The 24613-nt window shown below is 33.9% G+C and overlaps 1 protein-coding gene across 1 annotated transcript in view; it reads right to left on the bottom strand.

The window, feature by feature from the left end:
* LOC120627429 (igLON family member 5-like) overlaps positions 1-22758 on the bottom strand; it is a 60956-nt gene extending 38198 nt beyond the window's left edge. Inside the window, exon 1 of the mRNA XM_039895430.1 lies at positions 22606-22758. The gene's annotated coding sequence lies outside the window, so the exon portion shown is untranslated. The remainder of the gene's footprint in view (positions 1-22605) is intronic.
* Between the last annotated feature and the right edge of the window lie 1855 nt (positions 22759-24613).

Raw genomic sequence — 24613 nt, 5'->3', positions numbered from 1 at the left:
TAATGTAAGATTTTTCTTGTAGTTAGACCAGCGTTTGTTACAATAAGTTTTCAAACATAAAGTAGCGAAATGTGTATATTGCTACTTAATCATGTGCATTACAACGTGAAGCTAGGTCTCAAATGATAAATCTTTAATTGCTGACGCTAAAAATTGGCATAGCATAGAGCTATTAAAAAAATCGAGTATGTACGTACGTACATGTGCACGCACGTTAAAAGTTACACTACTTTATCGTTATATAAATTATTTTTTTAAGCCGTCATATACAATTTATTTACAACGTTACGCAACATCATCAAAGAAATATTTTAATATTTGGTCTCAAAAAAAGGAAGAGGATTTAGCCCTAGCCTTTGAGAGCATTATGAAATCTGAGGCATGTAGGCTCCTTCACCGTTAAGATGACATCAAATAATAAGAATAACAATATCTCAAGACCAAAGACAACATGCTCAGTTTCCTAGCAAAAATACCAGCCGTGTTAATCTTAATTATGCATATGCTTGCGGTTTCGTCGAAAATTCCACATCACGCTACCAAAGTTTTCAGCCTGTGTGGTAAATGTATTTACAAATAAAAAAGACTTTCTTTATAGCTATCAAATGATGATAAATTAGCTTTTATTATTATAAGTATCTGGATAAATTAACAATCAATCCTTTTAACTATTTATTACAAACAAGTACTTAAACAAATAGTACATAAAGCTATAATTATAACCTCGTAGATGGTGGCGAAATTCACCTTTGTATTCATTGCCTGACACCACGAATATAATGGCTTTTTCTAAAAATTAAACCAATCCAGACCGATGTTTACAAAATTTCCTTGTTCAAAAGGTATGAAATAAATTGGAAAAACACTATCCAATTTTATATATAGGAGTATTGGAACTAAAAAAGACAACGGATTTAGAATCGGCATTAAACGCATATTATGCCTACAGATACGCGTGGTAAAGATATGGCGTTATTTTGTGGCGAAATAGTACAGGACCTATTTATGTTATGATAAAATAAATTTGATAAAAATAAAACAGACTCATGCCAACCTTAATTCAAAGAATTAAACATCTTAACTCTTCGGTCCATATATATATTTTAATTTGTTTTTTAGAAATAAATTGAATACCCCTTATTATTCTAAATTACCACTTCATAAGTAAAGTCCATACGCAGTGTCTATAAAAATATTTAACCATCTGCCAGATTATATTAGGACCACTAAAAATTAAAATGAATTTAATAAAATATAAGAAAATACCTTATAGAGCAATGCTTTTATTCCGTTACGTTTTTTATTTTTATTTTGAGCATCCCGAATAACACCGGTTTCCCTACTAAACGATCTTACTTATGTTTTTGAAATTCATAGAATAATTTAATTTTAAAAATGGCCGCACCCAATTTGGTTGTACGAGCACATAAGTGACATTTTATAATTAAATTTATTTTAAATATTGTATCAAAAATTAATCACTATGCATGCTAAATAAATTGAAATTGAAATTAATAATTCACCAGCTATAAAAATACCACACAAAGTAAGTATTGTTATAATTGTACATCATTCCTCATCACCTTCCTATTTACAGATTTAAAATTCCCAATAGAGCATTGTTTTACTAACTAATAATTTCATAAGACTGAAAACAAATTTATAATGGAGTTTTTACTTATATTATAAATGAGAAAGCCGGGGGCAGGATTAAAAAAAGGTGTGCTTGGGAGAAAGACAAAGCAGGCATGTATACAGCTTTGTCACATATTTTAGTTTTTTTTAAATGTAAAAATTACAAAAGTAGCGGGCATTTAAAAAAAAGTGCACTCTGTAACTCGTAAAATACCTCGTTCATTATTATTTCAAAGGGGAGTCTAGTTGTCTTATTGAATCGCCACTTGACCACTTGACCTCCCAAAATGTACTGTTTCTTTTTCAAAGTTTCGACCATAGTCGCAGTTAAAAAGCTTTTGAATAGGCATACGACAATTCTGGAAATTAGGTTTCCTTTTTATTATGCGTAAAATTTTATGAAAGGCAAGAAATAAAAGTTAGCAAAAGAACAATAGGTAAGTCGGGACGTTTAGAAGTTAAATTGTCTTGAAAATGTTAACAAAGAGTATGTAATTTAAAATATGGTAACGACCCATTTGCGCATATTAAGTAGGTATGTAGGATTTTAATACCAAGCCTCTACATTAAGGTCGTCTGCGACGAATTCCGCTGCGTATTGTTACAGCTGTTTTAGAGATATAAACGGTAAATTTTGTACTAAAGTATACTAAAAGATAACAAAGTTTTATAATTCTTTAAATATCATAATCATCTTTCTTGCTGCGGGCATATAGGAGTGAATGATAAAGTCAACGTCAAAGTCAAAAATATCTTTATTCAAGTAGCCCATAGCGGGCACTTTTGTTGCGTACATTACATGAGAATTACACGGTAGTGAAATGATGGCGATAACCATTTGCGGAAACTTAAAACTAAAGCTATCCGTAACCCCTAAGTATAAAGTAAATGTAGATGATTCCCGTTTGAAAATTAATACGCTTATAAATAAATATATATATATACTACGAAAATAAACATCTAGCCCCAAAGTAAGCGTAGCTTGTTTTATGGGTACTAAGATGACTGATTAATATTTTTATGAATACATAAATACTTACAATATACAGCTAAACACACAGGCATTGAAAAACATTCATGTTCATCACACATTTTCTATTTGTGGGAATCGAACCGACAGCCTTGGACTCAGAAAGCAGAGTCAGTGCCCACTGCACTAATCGGCCGTTAAACAAGGCTTATACAAAAGCTAAGTGACCTTTTGCTACGCTATTAAATTAAATCGCAGTATCGAGGAGAACGTGATTATATCACATAAAGGAGGATAACTTTATCAATATTCTATTCATTTTGACAACGTTATAACTATAGTATGTATATATCAGTTATAACGTTGTATGGTACGTATATATTTTTTTGGAAACTGCACGTCATACGGCATGAATGTAAATGGGTTTTATCTTTGCTTTAAATCAGTATATGAAAGTTTAAAGGTTGGATAGAAAGTAGTAAAAATGTTATATGATTTTTAATATTAAAAAAAAAACATCTCTCTTTCATTAGAATAAAGCTCACTTAAAGAATATCAATTCCATTTTTTAAAATAATCTTCAAGAGTGAACATTGCTTTGTTACAGTCTTTCTTTCTTCAATTTTCTGATTTTGCGACTATGCTTTTTCCCTTAAGATATTGTATCAGAAGATCAAGGTCTGGACAGCAAAACAAAGTTTTACAAATAGAAATATTACAGTAAAGCAGTAATGTGAATTGCCATCATTCAAATATCGTTAGAGTAAAGATCACTGCGGCGGTGATAGCTCAGTGGCTAGGACATCGGCTTTACTTTCGGTGTGCCGAGTTTGAATCCCTGCACGCACCATTAACGTGTTTTAAATAATTTAAATATTACTTGTTTCAATGGTGAAGGAAAACATCTTGAAGAAACCTGCATGCCTGGGAGTTCTCCATGATGTTCTCAAAGGCGTTTGAACTCTACCAATCCGCACTGGGCCAGCGCGGTGGACTAAGGCCTAAACCCTTCTCATTGTGGGAGGAAACCCGTGCCCGTAGTGAGCCGGTGAAGGGTTGATCTGTGTGTGCGTGTATGTGAAACCTTACTGTCACATCTAAGCCAGATGACGTGGCCAAGGCCAGACAACGTCTCCCTTCATGCATAACGTGTTAGCTGCTTAGCACAGGAACGTTGCACTTACAGTATTTTTATAAAGAAATATTACTTGTAAAGAAGAAAACGCCATAATCCTTACGAACAGTATAATTTTTGTTAAAGCAAATATATGTTTGTTTGTTTGTCCTTCCTTTACGACCTAACTAAGTAACCAATCAATTTTAATTTTGGTGTAAATATGGATTGGAAGACAAAGAGTAACAAAGGCTTCTTTTAATCCCAAAAAGAAACAGTTCCAGCTAAATTAAAAAAAATCAGTATTATTGCAGACGAAAATCGCGAGACAACAGCTGGTGGAGTATAAATTAATAGGAGAAGTACAAAGAAAAAATGTGCGGAACAAGAAGAATAATGAAGGTTTCAGTAAAGCATGACATCGCGGCCTAGTTGCAATAGTAAGCCTTACTATTGCAACTAGGCCGCGATGTCATGCTACACACATAACGCGTAACTGCGTTACACAGTTACGTTATTGCACATAAGCTACCCACAGAATTAGGAACATACAGAAACCGCGTACACGACTAATATTGAAGCATCAAAAACCACTCCATTGTAGTGGTGTTTCTCGAACTGGAGGTTAATCACTTAATTCCATTTAGCAGTAAAAAACAAAAAGTATGTGCGTGTAACCTTTACGCGCGATTGAAGTAAAACTTTTATTATTATTTATTGATGAAAAAGTAAAATGTTCCTGGGACTCCGCTATTTCATTTTATATTCTATTAAAAATTCATTTCCTCACCATATCACTTTCACATTTTATAAATATTTTCATTTGATAGATAGAATAATTGAGAGTAGAAAATTGAAGGTTAGATCAACACAGGTCAATATAACCTCGTCATTGAATATTATAGAATGTCGCAATCGTCAGAAAATTTATTAGGATTATTTATTTAGTAATAATTTATTTATTACAAAAGAAATAAATAAAATAATCCTAATTGATTATGATTTTTGCCACTAGCTGGCGTATAAGTCAAGAAGCGTGGAGTATATGACATATACTTACGACCACTCCAAATAATTATTTTTAAACAGCGGAAACTACACAGACATCTTACGTAAGCTGAAAAATCTGAGTTACTCCCTAGTCGTGCCTAAAGAAGTTTTACTTCAACAGTAATAATTTTACTCTTACGTTTCTAAAAGTTTACCATAAAATGAGAAAAATTAGGAAAGTGAATGAGTTAACAAAATTCCGCGGATGTGAAGTCAGACTTACGCGGGGCGTTGTTTTTAGACACGCTGCACTTCATACATTAATAGCTGGATGAGGGTTCTGTATGTCCTTTATTCAATGAAAATACCGTTCCGAAATAAAACATGAGCCGCCAAGATAAATACATCAGCGTTTCGTTACAGTCGAAGTCCATTCTGAGTAATTTGCGCAATGGGCCGGGAATGTATCCGGCTTTTATTCAATTTGCTACACGGTATAATAATGGCACAATGTGAAACCTCGTTCACATGATCGCCTCGTCGACCCGCTTTGTTGTTGGCGTGCAATGAAAAAGTAACGCTCATCTCATAGAAAGGTCAAGTGGCGCAGTAATGGATGGGTCTGACCTTCTTAATGTTTTATGATCATGTCCTTTGTCAGAGGCGATTTGATATTCATTACTTATTCCAGATTATACTTGGTCAAGTATGGTTATATTGAACGATTTTGGTTTGGCTAGGTTAAAAGGCGTACTTTTTACAACGTTTTAATGAAAAATCAAGTTGCTAAAGCTAACACTGGTATATCAGGAAATTTCAAAGTTACTGGCTTTTTGGTTTTTTCCAGTTTTTTTAACCATTGTGAAAAACGCATCAGAATTGTCACTATTACTAGAATAAGTGAACAATCGTAACGTTGGGTTAGAGATATTTGGTTGCACATGAAATACGATTTAACTTACATAGTAAAATAAATGTGTGTGTGTGTAGGTATTATTGTACACACGAAAGAAGCCAAACTTCTTCATGTCATCATTTTTTATTTTATTTTATTATAACAATTAGAAACAACATATTAAAACGAAATATTATTAATTAATACGACTGTTAATCTAGTGAACATCAATCACTAGATTAACAGTCGTATTAATTAATAATATTTCGTTTTAATATTTTGTTTTACATTTACTGATATTTACAATTTAAAACAAAATACCATAATCACACCCACGCGTACCGGAAAAATGTGACTTAGAAATTAAGATCGCGCGTAACAGAAAAACGTTACATTGCTATAAAATGTCTCCCATACGTCGATAAAGAAGTTTCACTTCAAAAATTGGTAGTATGTGTACTTATGATAATATTCTACATAAGTTCCAAGTAGGTACTGTACGCATACTAATATCCGACATAAGTACCTCTGATTTTCTGTTATCTTTCACGCCTAAAAAGAAACAGATATTAATAAAATTAGGCAAGTCGATGGATATCCTCTTGGAGAAGGGTGGTTAACCTGGAATAAAAATAAAAAAAACAAACGCGGATTAAGTCGCGGGAACAGCTATTGCATATGTATACATTTGGTCTGACAAACTGCAGTTTACAAGAGTCGACTAGTGCCGTTTAGCACCAACTTAAGGAGTGTGCTAAGAGGAACTTAAGGAGGCTCGTAAAAGCAAGCTCTCAAACGAGAGAGGAGATCTTTTCATAGTATTAGGGTGTTAATTTATAAATTCATCGAGCAGAATGTTATATTTGTTTGAGGATCTAAACGACGGTTAGGTATTAATGTGTATAAATATACATTTTCCAAGAATGCGTTCGCAATAACGTTAATAACGACTTTATTATTTATTTGTTTGGGATCATAGATTTTAGTAATTTGATTTAAATAACGACAAATATACAAGCAGTTAGAAATGAGTTAAAAATACTTAAAAATATTGTACAAAAAAAATCGTAATGGCTAGCTATACTTTCGTATAATTTTTATTTTATATACAATAGATTATTTTATTTTTTTTATTCAAGTTTTTTTTAGTTTTCGTTGTTTTTGTATGTATATTATTTTTTTTTCTTTTGGTTATGGTTTTATAATAATAATAATTATTATTATTTACCTGGTACGTAGATTTGTTAAGTTTTGTGTCAATGATAACGTGCAAGTTTCCTTTGAATATATATAACTAGCTTCTGCCCGCGACTTCGTCTGCGTGGACTTCAGAATTGGGTCTAAAGCTTCGCTCGTTAACAATTTTTAATTTCAATAATAACTTAAAGCCTAATACTACGTTTAAGTATAAGTATATTAGATTAACTATTTTTTAGTCTGTGGTTTTGTGTGATGCGTGAACATACTTACATACAAACATATGAAATAATTTCTTTTTTAGTTTCCATACCGGTATAAACCGATTCCCATCGCACCAAAAATAAATAACGTGACTATCTTAGAATAAATAGTTTTAATTAATTTTCATTACTAAGGCAGACACCTCCATCTTCACACGCCGTCTTATTACAATAGTAAGTTCGTTCTGATATTAATATTATTAACTCAATTTTAATTTAACAGCGAACATTTTTTATTAAGTAGGCAGCGTGGGTGGTGATAAAATTAAATAATAATTGGAATATCTGGTTTTTGAGATGTTGTTTTTAACCGACTTTCACCTCATTAATATTTGAAATATATTACTTAATTAATAAAATAAATAAAAATATTAAAAGAATATAATTAATACTTTTTACATATTTTCCAAAAAGGGGCGACAAGGTGAGATAATAATATAAATACGTATCAATCAAGCTTCTGATGTTGTATTTAAAAAATAAAATGGTTAGGAATTCTAAAACAAAAAGCGAGAAGTTACTTATAACCAAACGCTCAATCGTCGAGTCAGACGTTCAAAGAGTGTGATTTCTCATTCGATTACACTTACAACTCGTTCGTACAATCCATCATATATTCGGTCACAAGAGCGGAAGTTTATTGTTGTTTCTGCTTGAGTGAATGGGGAATGTTAAGGATAAGTAAACGTTACTGGGGTTGCTACATTTATGGATCTACACATAAATGCTTTTTGCAATATGTGCCTACGAAGCCTTCAAGACTACTAACTTTATTAAGAGCGATAATTTTGACGGAAAGCTTTCCACCTGATTGAAAGCAGAATCGCTTATGAGCAGACACGCTTATGACATAACACTAAGAAAGGCATGCAGGGAACTACAAAGTGCCACCCAGTGTCCATCGACTTGATGCATAAGTGATATAACGCCTATACTGTAAGCCTAACGTGTCTGTAACTAAACTTCTAACCAAGCCCTTTAGACCGGAACACAAAAATGATGCTTGGCGGTAGAAATAAGCATAGGTACTACTTCCCAGGACGAGCACGGAAACCAGTGCTTTGATATATTTAATCAATGACTATACTTGTGATATTTTTTTTTTGACAAAAAAAAACAACGCACACATCGCCATCTAACCCCAAAGTAAGCGTAGCTTATAATATATATAAACACTTAGAATATACATATAAACACCCAGACACTGAAAGACATTCATGCTCAGCACACAAACATTCTCAGAAGGCAGGGTCGCTGCAAACTGCGCCAATTGGCCGTCGAAAAATATTGTTAAATTAAACACTTATGAAAACTGAATAAAACGGATTATCTTATTTTATAATTGTGACCGACGTCAGTGCACTTATTAAAATATATCACTATGTTTACTAGTCAGAGTTTTTTCCTACCATTCTCTTAAAGCATGTGTTAAATGAGTTTATAGAAACTTCTTACTGCGGTACTCTTTGAAAGAAAAACTGAGTCAGTGGCGTGCATAGAGGGCATGCACAGGGTATGCAGATGATGTAACATAAAGAAGTATGCAGATGATATAAAATGAAGAAAATCAAAAAGGCTTTTAATAACTCTTACAATGTCTATTCTTAAGTTTTTTATAATTCAAACAGAAGATTTTTTTCATTTTATATCATCTGCATACACTGTGCATACCCTCTATGCACGCCACTGAGCTGAGCTGGTCAATCACAGTACTTTGCACGGTAGATAGGATTACAGGAATACACTATCCCTATTCTTCGAATCGAAGTAAAGCGACTAAGTGATTATAATTTAGGAAGGACAGCAGCGGCCTTCTATGCTACTAATATCATCTAGTGCGAGCATCAACCCGTTTTACCAGCGCCATCATGGGCAAAACCTCCTGTTCGGAGAAACTTTTCATCAATCAGTAGATTGTTAAAGGCATACGATAAGTATGCTTATATTCGCTTTTTAAGAGCTGTGTTTACAAAAAAGGCTGAGATAGGTTGAGATGAAGAACTAATGAACAAAAAGTTATACAAATAAACGTCGCCTTATTGGCTAAGCTGCAAATAAAAACGGGCTGCTCGACCATTGCGCACCATCCTTTACTATTGCGTTGAGGAACAAGGAGTTTTTACACTTTGTATGACTTAATATAACTGCTATACCTCTAATTGGTTCGCCCGATTTTTTCTTAGACTGCAGAATTGCTTTTTATTGGTTGAGATTGAAGACCTGGGCTAACTTGTTGTAAAGTAAAAAAAAAAAGTTTAAGCCACTAATCCGTATAACTAACAGAACGGAGGTAAACATAATATGGTTAAAACCAAGACCTCGATTAGTAATGGTTGAATTAACATCATTCGTATGGTAGGGTGCTGCATGCTGATGAAAATAACTTCTTAACACACGTATAAATAAAATACCTGTCTCGGCTTTTATTGAAATATATGGGATATTGAGTTTCCAAAAAAAATTCAATGTGACATTTTGCACGGGAATTCGGAGATGGATATAGGCAATCTTTTAGCACGAACGAAAATTCTACGCGAAAAATGTTGCGGGTATCAGCTAGTTCCTGCATATATTTAAAAACTAGATGGAAAGATATACAACCAAACTTTAAGCAAAGAAGTCAGTCATGAATAGGGAAGCAGATAAATCTTGCAACTTTGTAAAAACATGTTGAGTTATAGCCAGATAAAGTTTCACAGCTAGATTTTTCATTTCGTTGAGATCACTTTCGGGGTCACTAGACCATCTCTAGGGATTTTTTAGAAAACTTATGTTACCTTTTATTATTTAGGGAATTTTGTTAGTAGCAAATTATTCATAGGGACCACTAAAGAGGAATATATTATTATAATAGTATCATTATTTATTTATTAAATCTATCTTACAGGTTACCTAAATGTGATAGACTTATTAACTACCATATTCTATACAGTTCAAAGTGGCCTTCGTGAACTCGCTCAGAAAGTAACTGAAAGCGTCTAGGTGTTCGGCGACGATTTCGGGCAGCAGGCGTCAAGGCCAAATCTCTCCTCCCTCTAAGAAATTTAGGAATTTAAGTTGTATGCGATCTAGCATTGTCCTATATTTGGCTTCACTTGGAGACCATACGACGGCTTTGCATTCCAAATGACTTTTTATCAGGGCTTCATAAAAGACAGGTAGTGCCTTGATGTCCGTAAACGCATTTTCTTGTCGTTATACAAAGCCCAGATTTCGGTAAGCTCTCGTACAAACCTTGACGACATGTTGCCGGAATTTCAAGTGAACGCTGAAATGTACTCCTGCGATAAATAGGAGGGGTCCCAAGATAAATGGGTGGGTAGGTAAACTTAATTGACGGATCTAAAAGGAGTGCCGTATTTTTTACAATCCACTGTGTAAAAGAGATTGCAAACGTATAAAATTTGCTTAGTTCAGATAATTGTGTACAAAAGAATTTGCACCTTAGCATGATATTTTTAACAACTGTATAAACATACTACGACTATACACACATCGCCATCTAGCCACGAAGTAAGCGTAGCTTGTGTTATTGGTACTAAGATGACTGAATATTTTTACGAATAACAAACATAAATACTTATAACATACAGATAAACACCCAGACAGAAAAACATTTATGTTCATCACTCAAACATTTTCCAGTTGTGGGAATCGAGCCCACAGCCTTGGCATCAGAAAGCAGGTTCACTGCCCAATGCGCCAATCGGCCGCCAAAAACAATAAGACTAAATGTAATATCGTAAAAGAAATACGCATATAGAATAAGCGTTAATAAATATTGAATGGTAATAAACAAAGTGTATGCTGATGGACAAAAAAATCTAGACTTCACGTACAAAAATTGGGTTAGTGTCCCAACGTGAAAAACATTTAACGAGTGACATGAAAATATGAATCAGATATAAAAGTTATGAAATGAGAAAATATGCTAAGACGAAATGAATAATATGAGAAAACATATCGAAGTTGCAAAGGTGCAATCCCGGCGTGCATTCGAATGGAAATACTAAAATATTCAATATCATTTCTATTCGATCTCTTGACGATACAAAATTGAAAATATTTTCAGTGAAGCGTTTCAGTTTGAAGAAATTCTTTAAGTACCAAAAATAAGTGACAAAATATTTTGGACAAAAGTGATGAATACAATATATCTTCACCACTTTTGTTCCGATATTATTACTGACAGAGATAAACACGGATATAAGGTAAGCGCTAATTAGGACTAAATTATAGCCTAGGCTCGATTATAAATAGTAAATTCACCAAAAATAAACTAATTTGCTAAATTTACTTGACTCTCAAACAATCAAAGACTACGTTTAGCAAAGCAGTATTTTTTGTAACTGACTCAGATTTTTTCGTACCGCAATAGCAAGGTGTGAAAATTGGATGGCAAAAATAAAATGCCATTTGCTAAAATATTCTCATCACAGCCTAATTTTTCGCCGCTGACTTAGCAAAGATGTCTGGCAACTCGGCGGTATTTTCATACCTCCTCATATTTCGTACTAAAATATGAACCTGATTATGTTCCAATCATCGAATGAAAAGTACCTCATTTCGAGGCAAGCACGAGTCTATAATATTAAGTTATTCTAAAAAAAATGCATGCAACACCTTTAACGCGATAAAAGTTTCTTCATTAATAAACTCAAATAGAGATCGATCGATCAATAAGAAGCGGTGTTAGCCCAGTGGTAGGAGCTCGACTACACTCGAGAGGCCGAGTTCGAATCCCAGCACGCACCTCTAACTTTTCTAAGCTATGTGCGTCATAAGCTATTAAAATATCACTTGTATCAACGGTGAAGCAAATCATCGTGAGGAAACCTGCATGCCTGAGAGTTCTCGATAATAAGGGTGATGCTCTGCCTGTTCTCTCATAAGAATTAAGAGCTAGGAACTCTAGTATTAGTGTATTAGCTGATGAATATTTTTATGCATAATATACATAAATACTTATAATATACAAATAAACACCCAGACACTGAAAAACATTCATGTTCATCACACAAACATTTCCCAGATGTGGGAATCAAACCTAGACTCAGAAAGCAGTGTCACTGCCCTGCCAATCGGCCGTTAAACGGAAAAGAGGAACATAAAAAAATTATTGAAAAGTGCTTGGTACCATTCTTGATTCTGATTCTGAATAAATGCAAATAACAAATTTCTTTTTGAAGATTTCATCGTTACCTAGTAAGATTTAAGCTTTACCTATCAAATTTAACGCTGACTTAGAAAGTATTCTGAGGACTTAGTAAGGTTCCATGATTCTTAATAGAATGAATTTCAGGATAATGGCGCCTACTATAAAATGGCACTTTCAGAACCGTAAATTAAGTCAAAGTAGAAGGAGCAGGTAATATTATTTAGCGACTATAATTTACCTAATGGAATAAAACCGCGACAATCCCCAACGGGAGATATTTAATTAAGGCAGCGGTTTGCGACACTTTTTGCCGTCGCTGGACTCAATTTTCTACAATATTTTATCTAAGGCAGCCATTCAATATATTTTATAATAAGATTATAATACGAACTTCCTTGTGTAGCGTACGTACCTACTATGAACAAAACAAACCTATATGGTTGGTTGAAGTAATGATTAATTTTACAGTTCAAGAATATTTAGGTTATATGATATTACTTTACAATAGTAACATCATCATCATCATCATCATATCAACCCATTAACGGCCCACTACAGAGCACGGGTCTCCCACAATGAGAAGGGGTTAAGGTCGTAGTCAACCACGCTGGCTCAGTGCAGAACGGTGGACTATTGTAACATATAATATTAATTAAATGTTTTCTATAAGAACTAGAAGGGTTGACTTGTGTTTCTCTGATATGCATTAATGAATGATAAGCTTATTACCAATTTAATTCATTTTTACTATATATATTAATATTTTTTAATTGAATATTTCATCCAATTGTACGTAAAACACCTTAAAATAAAATTTTAATAAAGCAATGTGTAACAGCTTTTCAAAAAGCGCTACAGTTGCCGCTTTAAGACTTTCAAAATGGCATATATTTATTCCGTAGGTATGAGAACCGTAGCTGAGTGGGAAAAAATCCCAGGCCACGATAACCTGCGGGATGCAGGTTCAAATCCTGCGAGCTGAATTTTTATAAAACATTAAAAGATTATAAATTTGATAGTTTGTGTACGTTACAAATAATACACGTATTATACACGTTAATAAAAATAGATTATTTACTTCTTATGATCTGAGCAAACAGGCAACAAATTATGTGTAATTTTTAATGATTATTAAGGACGGATTTACATTACAAAATAAGTGACATAAAATTAGTTTCATGAGATTAATTTTATCAACAATTTCACGTGTCAGTAATGCATGTCATAAAACATGCATTATAAAATAATAAAAAAACGTTTGTGTACTTACTCAGTTGAAGTTTGACAAAGCACTGCGCGTCTATTCCGACGTTACGCCACGTTTATAAAAAAGGCTTGTATAGGTGACATTAATTTCATAAAAGTAATTTTATGGAACTAGTTTTTTAATTTGAACGATGACTTATACTAAACAACTCCTAACCTAACTTTAGGTATACCTATGTATATCACATTATTACATGGAAACAATTTTTTTAGCAACATCCTGAAAACGAACCTCATATTCCATACCTAGTTATACATGGTAACTATTAGACTCAAGATGTAGTTTATCAAACCAGCGTCAGTTCGATATATGCTATTAGACGGATAATCCTTTAGACCGGAAAAAATATTCGAACTATTTCTGAAGACTTGAGACGTTTTTTCATTACGTTATGATTACTACGGCGTTAGGGAACCTTGAAATAACTTTACAAGCAATAAAATTATAATCACAATAACAATGGTTCACATACAACACCACCACCTTTCTAACACCGTACACTGAGTGACTTTATCATAAACCCCGTAGAGAGTTATCACGTCAATAACACTATAAAGACGTATATAGTAAAATAACATTACAACTAATAAAGGTAGGTACAATCACAAAAACAATTTTGTATCTGAATCATAAAAAACTCTTATCATACCACATTCCCAACATAGTCCTGTGACTCTAGCTTAAACCCCATAGATAGCGATCACATCAATAACACCATACAGACGTATGGAGCAAAATAGCATTACCAGCAATAAAGGTACAATCACGATAACAATTTTGTGTCTGAACTATACAAAAGCTCGAATCATACAACATCCCTAAAATCTCTCAGATAAGAATGTTCGAACTATTTCCATTCAGGATTTTGTACCGATGTACTGCGATAAATATCTCTAGCTCAATAGATATACCCTCATTATTATAAACAGGCCCCATACATTATCTGGGTGGCTTTGTTATTGCTTATTTTCTTTTTAAGGATGGGAGGTAGTTGTATAATAATATAGATGTTATAGTGATTGAGTAGATCGTCTGCTTTTTATATAAAGACGTCGAGAAAAGTAGGTATTGAAAAACTCAGCCTTTGGAAGTCTTTAAAATGTTTCCCTTGAGCTTTTTCATTTGGATAATGCTATTGCAAAAGTTGTTTTAACTATTTTACATACAATTATTTTTATAATTTTTGATTTAGGAATTATCAATTTTCTATATTTAATATGCATATAAGATTTTTCCGAACCGACAGGATTTGAACTGCGACTCTCTGGCAATCGCGGCCTGAGCGCTTTCTCCAATTAAGCTACAGCTCTCCTACCGTACCGCGAAAATTAGTATATGCCTTTCACATCAGTCCCTTAGCGACTGTAGCGTCATCTAGTAGGAAACGTTCGGACCCGAAAACTTTTATATGCATTTTAAATATAGAAAATTGACAATTATATTTATCATTTCTGTTACTGTCACGTTGATTGGTTAAGCATGCTTGACAACATTCTAATACCGGGTCGGTCAGTAATTGCTTGAAAAGTTTTTCTACCTAATCATTATTAGGATCATCATTGTCAACCAATTTCTACAGGACACTGGTTTCCTTTTAGAATTAGTAGGGTTTAGGTTGTTATTCACTAAGCTCAGCAGGTGCTGATTGGTAGACTTAACACGCTCTTCAAAATATTATGGAGAACTCTCAGGTTTCCTTCACCAATAAGGCGAGTGGTATTTATTGTAAATTTAAAAACGCATATACCTCTGATGCATGGAAAGAAATGGAGGAGGCCTTCGTCCAAAGGGCGTACTGAACTGCGAAACTGTCAAATATAAATAATATGTTAAGAAAAATAGTTATAAGGAAGATTGTGTTTTAAATAATAGTTTGAATATTTATGTTTTTTTTTGTTAACAATCATGCTTTTTTCAGTAATAAAGGGCTTTATTATTATTATTATACCTCTGAAAAGTTGGGGTTCCGGGGATCGAACTCGGTCTCTCGGAAAAGGAAACTGCAGCCTTAACCACGAGTCTATCACCGCTAATAGTTGGTAAGGCTATAACCTAAATTTGAGCAGTGGGCTTATGATCTTTGCCACCTGTGTGTAAATAAGCTCGGGATGATGATTGTGATGATTTAATTAAATAATGTTGACATCGTTATATCTTGTGACGCACTAACGAAAATTTGCAGCATTGTGTGTAGAAAGTTACCAAGTCCTTTACTTTGATATACATACAGATAAACATAATTTTAGAGAGCATACTACCAGAAGAAGCTGCTGTTGAATAAAGATGATGATGTATGTATAAGTATGTATAAATACCTCTTGCTCTTCGAAATGATGTTTACCTGTGAAAAAGTAAATAAAAAAAAAGTTTTACAAAGAGTAGCCGTGGAATCAACGTACGATGAAGGTTCTTTACTTTCATCGTTCCAAAACCAACCAAGTATAATTTTAGTAATGAGTTTACAGGTAGTGTGCGTGTGGTGTTTTTCCGTTTAAAACAATTAGGTACACGTTTTCACGCGCCCGAGATAGTTCTTTAACATGCTAGTGCATATGCATAATTTTCGCGATGTCAATAAATGTATAGTGTCGAACGCCAGCCTAAGCGGTGATAGCCCGGTGGGTAGGAGCTCTAGAATCACAGCACGCACTTCAAACTTTTCTAACTTATGTGCATTTTAAGTAGTTAATATATCACTTGGTTCAACGGTAACATAATGTTCTCAAAGGTGTGTGGAGTCCACCTATCCGCAATGGGACAACGTGGTGGACTAAGGCCTTAACCCCTCCTAATTGGAGGAGACCCGTGCCCTGTAGTGGGCCGGTAATGGGTTGAAATGATGTTGATGAACGCCACACCTCCTTTCGTTGCTACGCTTGGCGTGCTTTGTATATTCACATACATTTGTTTGACTCATTAGACGCTTTACCGGTCACATTGCGTAATAGTTGCCAGCACGTGCAATGTACAGTAGCAATAAGGGGCGTCTTATAAACGCAACGGATACAAAATAAGTTTTTATTGATTTGCCGACAAAAAAGGCGTATGTTTGTTTATTTCATAGTTTACTAGCAAACTTAAAACTACTTAGAAACTTTGCTCTAAATCCGCATTTCTAAATCCTTACAGACCTGAATTATAATCCAAATCTCACCCTCATGGGGATTGACATCGGTATAATCTTATGTAAATGACTAACTAGCGAAGGACTCTACTGATAAATAGCGCTGTTTGTCATAGTGCGAATACCTTAAACCCAGTAAAGCTTACGGCTAAATCTTTAGGGTTTTACCTTCTTACCACAATACGTTAAATAAAACGTTTTAACGTTTGTGTAGCTTTTATAGCTTTAAAGTTTTGAATTTCTATTATTATATATATTTCTATTATTAACGGTATCTTAATAAAGATCTGACAACTACATATTTGGTGCCAACTTTGTTATAGGCAGTTTAGTCATGCTATCTCTTTCAGAACGTTCATTGTGGAAAAGGATCGCACTACTTTTAAAGTTTAAATTTAATATAGTTAAGAGATAAAACTAAAAAGATCTAAATAAGTAACAAAGACGAAACGCGTGTAACATATTTTTTCCAGGTATAAAGAAATAAATAGTACCCACAAAAAATAAAATTAGATTGAATGTCTGTGATTTTGTAGAAACTTGTTCAATTAACTGACCAGTTCCGGTTTTATCAAGGATTTTGTTTTACAAAAAATTATGAAATTATATAAGTAAGATATTAGTGGTACCGGTAGTCTATTATCCAAAAAGAAACGGAAGTTAATATTTCAAAATAAGGTTGAAACAACATATTACTTTTAGTGAATTTATGAAGTTCGTTACAGCACAAAATATATTTGATTCTTGTCAATATTTCTAACTAAATGGTAAGCGGTCAAGTACACGATGTAGTAAAACTCTACAGAAAATGTTAACGTTATCTCTTACCTTTTCTGTGATGCAACTTTACGGTCAGCATTTTATAATTATAAAATAATTAATTTGGATAAAATATAACAGGTACTACCGGTAGGTACAGGTAAGTACCTACTACCATATATTATGTAAAAAGTGAAAGTGAAAGGATATGAAAAGTGCACGAAGCAGTTTTTAGTTCTACATTTAGTTTTCAACGGTCTGAAATCGAATCCGGTCATGTCACGCTCTTAAAAAATGGGTCCAACCAAGCTTTGTCCACGTGACAGACACGTTTTTATTTCTAACTGACGTATCCAACGTGTTCCCAACTAAGTAAGATAACGTAGAGTAAATAAATATTCCAAATATTCCATTTGGATTCCATCATATTCCTCTAAAGTTTCTATTTAAACGAAAAAACAATATAGATAGAAGTTACGTTATTATATATTTAGGTAGAACCGTGAAAGTACTGAATCCTTGGCCACTAACATGTATGTTATGTGTAATAGTGATACGTAGCTTGAATCACGTTATTTAGCCTTCAAAGCCATCATTATCAGCCTAATAATGTCCTCAACTTTCATAGGACAAAGAGGATTAGATAATTGCTTCAATGCCGAACTTCGGGAAGAATATGATAACGTCTAAGATCCACCAGGAGGTCTCAAAGAAAGACTGTAGTGTATCGCTGATGCACCCTTATTTATGACACAATACCTATTGATATGCAGTCAGACAATGTCAGGCATATATGCTGTGTAAAATACCTAATTTTAATTACAACCGGTTAAGTTTGTTGTGCGCTTCTTCTTAGAACCCTCGTAGCTTTAGTTTTAAGTTGACGAAATAAGTTTTCGCCATCAATTCACTTCTATCATATCTTACTATGTGCCTATTTGTATAAATAAATATGTGACTTTGACTTTTTCTTTGAAATGTTCTTTGAAAACTATTGAATAAATATGTAATGAAAATTATAAGCACTTTTGTAAATATGATATTAAATAAATTAAAATATATACTACGACAATACACACATCGCCATCTAGCCCCAAAGTAAGCGTAACTTGTGTTATGGGTACTAAGATAGCTGATGAATATTTTTTTATGAATATCTTCTTCTTTTTTGCGGTGCCTCACCGACTAGCGTAGGTTGGCAGTCAGCTTCGTAAATTTTTGTCTATCTTTCGCGAGGCGAAATAATCCTGCTGCACTCGCGATTCCAGTCCACTCCCTGATGTTACGAAGCCAGGACTTTTTTCGGTGACCAACGCCTCTTCTTCCTGCAACCTTTCCCATCATAATAAGTTGAAGGAGCTCATATCTCTCGTGCCTTAGAACGTGCCCCAGATATGCAACTTTTCTGATCTTCATGGTGTGTAAAAGTTCACGCCGTTGGTTGACGCGTCGCAAAACGTCCTCATTGGATACTTTGAGAGTCCAACTAGTGGCTAACATACGTCTGAATGTCCACATCTCAAATGCTTCTATGCGATTCGAGGCTTGGACTATTAAAGAAGACCTCACTTCTTTAATAGTCCAAGCCTCGCATCCGTATAGCAGTATGGGCCAGATGTAACAACGCAGGAGTCGAATGCGCAAAGGGATCTTAAGTCTGCAGTTGCAAAGTACTTTTTTCATCTTGGTAAAGGTACTTCTAGCTATTTCAATCCGAGACCTAATTTCCTGATCACTACTCCAGGTATCATTAAGACACGTACCTTAATATATATAATTTCGCACTCTCTCAACTTTTTGGCCTGCTACTGTGATGTCAAGGTTAACAACTTTATTTTTAGATAAGACCATGAATTTGGTCTTTGAGATGTTCATCCTAAGTTCGCGTTCTCACTACACATATTAACTCGGGTGACAATTCTCTGAATATCTTTCAAAGATGATGCTATTAGGACTGTATCGTCGGCGTATCTAATATTATTTATGTTCCGCCCATTTATTTTGACTCTGCAGTCTAGGCCTTCGATAGCTTCTGCAATTATTGTTTCAGAGTACAAATTAAAGAGCGTAGGTGACAAAATACAACCCTGCCGAACCCCTCTCTTAATTTCGACATCCTCAGTCTCTTCATTATCAACCCGAACTTTAGCTCGTTGATTCCAATACAGATTCTGGATGATACGTATGCCTTATAAATATATTATGCCGTAATAAGGCGATTATACAACACTCGATCGAAAGCTTTTTCGTAATTTATGAAGCAAAGGTACACATCTTGCTGAATAGCTTTGTATTTTTGTATAAGAACCTGTATTGCAAAAAGAGCCTCTCTGGTGCCCACTCCCGCTCTAAACCCGAATTGGCTATCTGCGAGTTGTTCGTCGCACTTTGCTCTAATGCGCTCATGAATTATGTTTAAGAATAGTTTTAGCACTTGACTCATACGGCTAATTGTTCGGAATTCAGCACACTTTTTTGCATTGGCTTTCTTAGGAAGTGTAATGAAAGTCGACGCTAGCCAGTCCTTGGGTAAATGGCCAGTATCATACACAGCGTTTAAGAAAATTACAAGAGCATCGATGTTTTGCTCCTCAATCAGTTGAATAACCTCTATATGAACATCATCTGGCCCACTTGATTTTCCCTTCTTAGCTCTTCTTAGTGCCTTTATGAATATAATACACATCAATACTTATAATATACAGATAAACACCCAGACACTGAAAAACATTCATGTTCATCACACAAAACATTTTCCAGTCGTGGGAATCGAACCCACGACCTTGGACTCAGAAAGCAGGGTCGCTGCCCGCTTTAATAAGATTAAATAACATTTTATAATTTGCAAAATATTTTTTTTGTTAATTTTCATCTATAGTCAAAACGGCAGGAATGATGTTTAGTTTAAATTCCAACCATTATCTTTAGCCGATTTCTCTATTATTAACAAATTTGATGGTGAATGGGTTACCGATTCATTTTGCTCTATTAAAAATAATAATTAAAGAACTAAAAAAACATGCTTTTATAAGTAAATTAAACTAAAAGGAAAAAAATTGCATGTTTTTAGTTTATTTTGTTCCTTAAGTTTATTTATTTTTCCAATTATACAAAGTTGCTGTATCTCTTATTAAGAAGCTTATATGACTACTAAATTTGTAGTCAATACCACACATATATAATGTAGTTTAGATACCCAATTGCTGTGATGTAGGTAGATTGCGAATATATAGTATAAAAGGTAGAAACTACTTTCGGCATAAATTTGCAAAGTAAAATGAATAAAGGTCATGAATAAAACATAGATTCCGTTCGTTGATGAATTCATTGCTGGTCTATTGTTTGAGAACTAGTAGGTACAACTACGCTTCTACATTTTTTGTTAAAAAAACTTCCTTTTTCTTACTATTGATTGATGTTTTTTGTTCTGTAGGATTTATCGAAATATTTGCTCGATCACTAATAAACACTTTTTCGCCTATTATTGAAGTATATACTGCTGCTGGTCTAGAGGTTAGCATTTTTAACTATGGGTGTCGAGGTCCGGGCTTCTAGAAGATCGGTCCGAGATTTGTTATGTGTTTTTTTTTGCCAACGCATAATATAATTACCAGGCCGGAATATAGGTATTGATGGTGTCCACCGCCGTGCCTCGGTGAACTCGTTATGTACTCCTGGTATTATAAATGCATCAAGACTAACTTTATAAATGCGAAAGTGTTTGCTTATTTGTTTGTTAACTATGTTCACTGCTGCGACTAGAAATCTTGATATTATTTAGTATGAAAATAGTTTATTGGAGACGACCACAGGATACATTTTAACCTGAGAAATCAAAGGATTCCTTTATTATAATAACCGTCTATCCTACCAGGGTGCACCGTGGTGGGTCTATGCTCTATGACTCTATATCTTATTGGAGAGGAAGTTTGTGCTCAGAAGTGGGATGTTATAAGACTCATGGTAGTTTTAGTATAATCTATTTAATTAGGTTATATGAATAAAAAAAAGTTGACCATTTTTGCCTCATTAAATGACACCTAAATAATATAAATATTATATATTAATATAACGACAAATTATTACAGTCATTCGACTCGCTTGGTGGTCATAACATTTTATTAATCAAGAGTAATTGTATACTTAAAATCGCCGGACTGGTTTATCATCATAAGACCACAGTAGTAGTACTGACAGTATAACCTGTCAGCAAATGATTGGGATTACTTTTGGCGCTAGTTCTGCATCCATACTTATATAATAACTGCAAAAGTATATTTGTTTATTTATTATTTACTGGTATGTTCAACTCAACCATTGCAGTAATCTCAAGTAAATTTGACAAGATTATCCATTACAAGATTTTTTTTTTCTTAAAATAACATAAGAGAGAATTATGCTTATCTCTTCGAGCTTAACCCTACGCTCTACAAAAAACTACAACTTGACGAATATTATAAGTTGGTAAGTGACCTTTACAACGCCTACAACGAAATTTTTCTTCGCATCTCCTTTTTATTATAATATATTAATCATGTTAGTAAATAATAAAAAATAATAAATAAGAATGTCTATTTGTCACTTTTTCACGCAGCAACAAATAAACTTGCTGTCTCAATTTGTCATAAAGAAGTGTAGTGTAGAAGACCGGACCGTGGTAACATGGACAGCTTTTTATGCTAGAAAAATTCACGTTTATTTTGTTATTCTGTATGCTAAAATGGCTCAACAGATTTTAATGACATGAACGGCTTGGTCTTATAGTAAGGCAGGTTAACTTATGTCTACGAATATTAATTAGTTTTTTTTATTATTTTCGCCAATTTTGTATTTATAACAACCGCAGAGAAGCAGAAATACCGCATAAGTAAATAGTATACGAAAGGAAAACTAATGTGAACGGCAATAAAAAGTTAACCTAAAATAATATGAAGAGTCTTGTCTTGTGGCCTTATTATTCTAGGTTGTATATGAAAAAAGTTCGGTCAACTTTACTAATAACTCCTACTCACACTTTCACAGTCACATTGCAGGGACTCGTAAGCGGGGATTAATAAAAAGAATATTTTATTTACGCAGTACATAAAACGGATCCATTAGTAGCACACGAATCACGCTGACTAAGCGTTAATACACCAACCACGAAGACCTCTAATATTTACCATCATTCATCTTATGTCACTTTGCCAAGACAGATTGCTATGAGTTTACAAATAAATAAAACTTCACCTACCTAAATACTCGTAATATGCAGATACACATCACAGAGTTTGTTCGAAGTTTTTGTGTGAAGTTCATGCCATTTTTTGTTGATCGTTCGGGGTTGTACGGACTAATCAATTAGTTGTTTTGACGTATAAGGAGGGGGGGTTCGCGGCGCGTTCAACACGGCTAAGCCGGAACGCAAGCGGTCTAAACTGCGGGGCATAAGAGCGCGCGAGACCCGTAAGTTCTACGCATGCGTCTGCCACCTAACTCCTTTACCGATGTCGGTCTACGACCATTGATATAAATAACAGCAACAAAATATTATACGCATTATCAAAAGTACAACTACTGAATGTATGTTAATAATGAATAGTACTAAAATACTGAATGAAATAAATGATTTAGACTTTAGTGCAGTAAAATGAAAATTTCTTGTGATCACTGCTATATATTTAGAAAAATAATAATTTCAATATGTTTTTTCATTAGTTTCGAACTTGTTCTTAGTTTCATTTATTATTTTATTTTATTTCATAAAGGAAAATATGTGAATACAAGTTGTTGTTTATTTGTTACTAATGAGTGTTATGTGCTATGCATGAAGCAATAAATAATAAAATAAGTGAAATGAAATGAAAATAAAAGTACTACCTTTATGTCCAACGCACACAAGTTACGCGAGTGCAGCGATAAAATAAAGCTTAGGCCATATTCAACGTATTAATTAATATTATGTATTTATCCGTTTTAAATTTTCGTCGCAACTTACAGTTGGAGGAGCAAAGGGATATAAGTCAGGTCTTATTTTTCTAAAGTTTAGTGATTTTAACTTGCTAGACATGCAATTTATACAGCATGTATATTTTTCATAGGCATATATCTGTATTTTGTACATCGACGCTCACGACCGCAAATTTTTCTCCTATGCTTGTAGAAACTAAATTGCGAAACCGCATTCGAACGCTACGGCAAAGGTTTATAATGAAAATAAATAAATTCGACCAACTGCAGTGTTTGCAACATAGTAAAGTGTAGTTTTCATATTTCTCCATAATATTATAATGGAGTGTTCCTGGAATGCAGGTTATAAAAAACTACATTATATTTACAAACATTGTTACATTTTTAAGTTGGATAACCTAATGGTTATACAAAAGCTGCAGATCTGTTTATGGACGATAATTTGATTCACGTTAATTAACATACACCAGCTGCATTTTCTGTCGTAATTCTTATAGTTCAAGTTTTTTCATCCTCATTTAGCAGCAATCAGTTCCTTAAGCACGTTTCTTTGCATAATAGAAAGGAAAGAAGAAAAAAGAAAGTACAATGTAGATACAAGGCAAATGCAGCTACAAACTGTATACAAAATCATATCGCAAATACGCGTGACAACGTCAGTTGTCAGCGTCGCGTCGGGTCCCGAAGTGACAGTTAATTTAATTAAAGACTGAGCCAAAGCAAAGCTTAGCCACTTACTAATATTTTTACATCACAGATTTAAAATGCTTCATTGTCCGTCTCCAGGGATGCAATTTCTCTATTCTAAATAACAGCATTTGTTCAGCAATTGAGCCAAACCTATGTTTTTTAATAATAAATAGTATATTTATATTATTTATTATTACGACAATACACACATAACCATCTATCCCCAAAGTAAGCGTAGCTTGTGTTATGGGTATTAAGATGACTGATGAATATTTTTATGAATAATATACATAAATACTTATAATATGCAGATAAACACCCAGACCCTGAAAAACATTCGTGTTCATCACACCAACATTTTCCAGTTGTGGGAATCGAACCCACGGCCTTGGGCTCAGAAAGCAGGATTGCTGCCCACTGCGCCAATCAGCCGTCAAATAAGCAATTTATTAAAAAACAAATGTTACTCCGGATATCATCCGAACCCATTACTTTCCCGTTAATAAGTATCATGTTATGTCCGTCCCCGGTATGCGAAATATCTTTCTGCTCATTAGATTTTATTAAAATCAGATAGATACAGCGGCAAAAACACAAAAACA

This window comes from Pararge aegeria, chromosome 11 (genome assembly GCF_905163445.1).
Source record: "Pararge aegeria chromosome 11, ilParAegt1.1, whole genome shotgun sequence".
In the NCBI taxonomy this organism is placed as follows: Eukaryota; Metazoa; Arthropoda; class Insecta; order Lepidoptera; family Nymphalidae; genus Pararge; species Pararge aegeria.
This window is presented reverse-complemented; position numbering and strand designations above follow the sequence as displayed.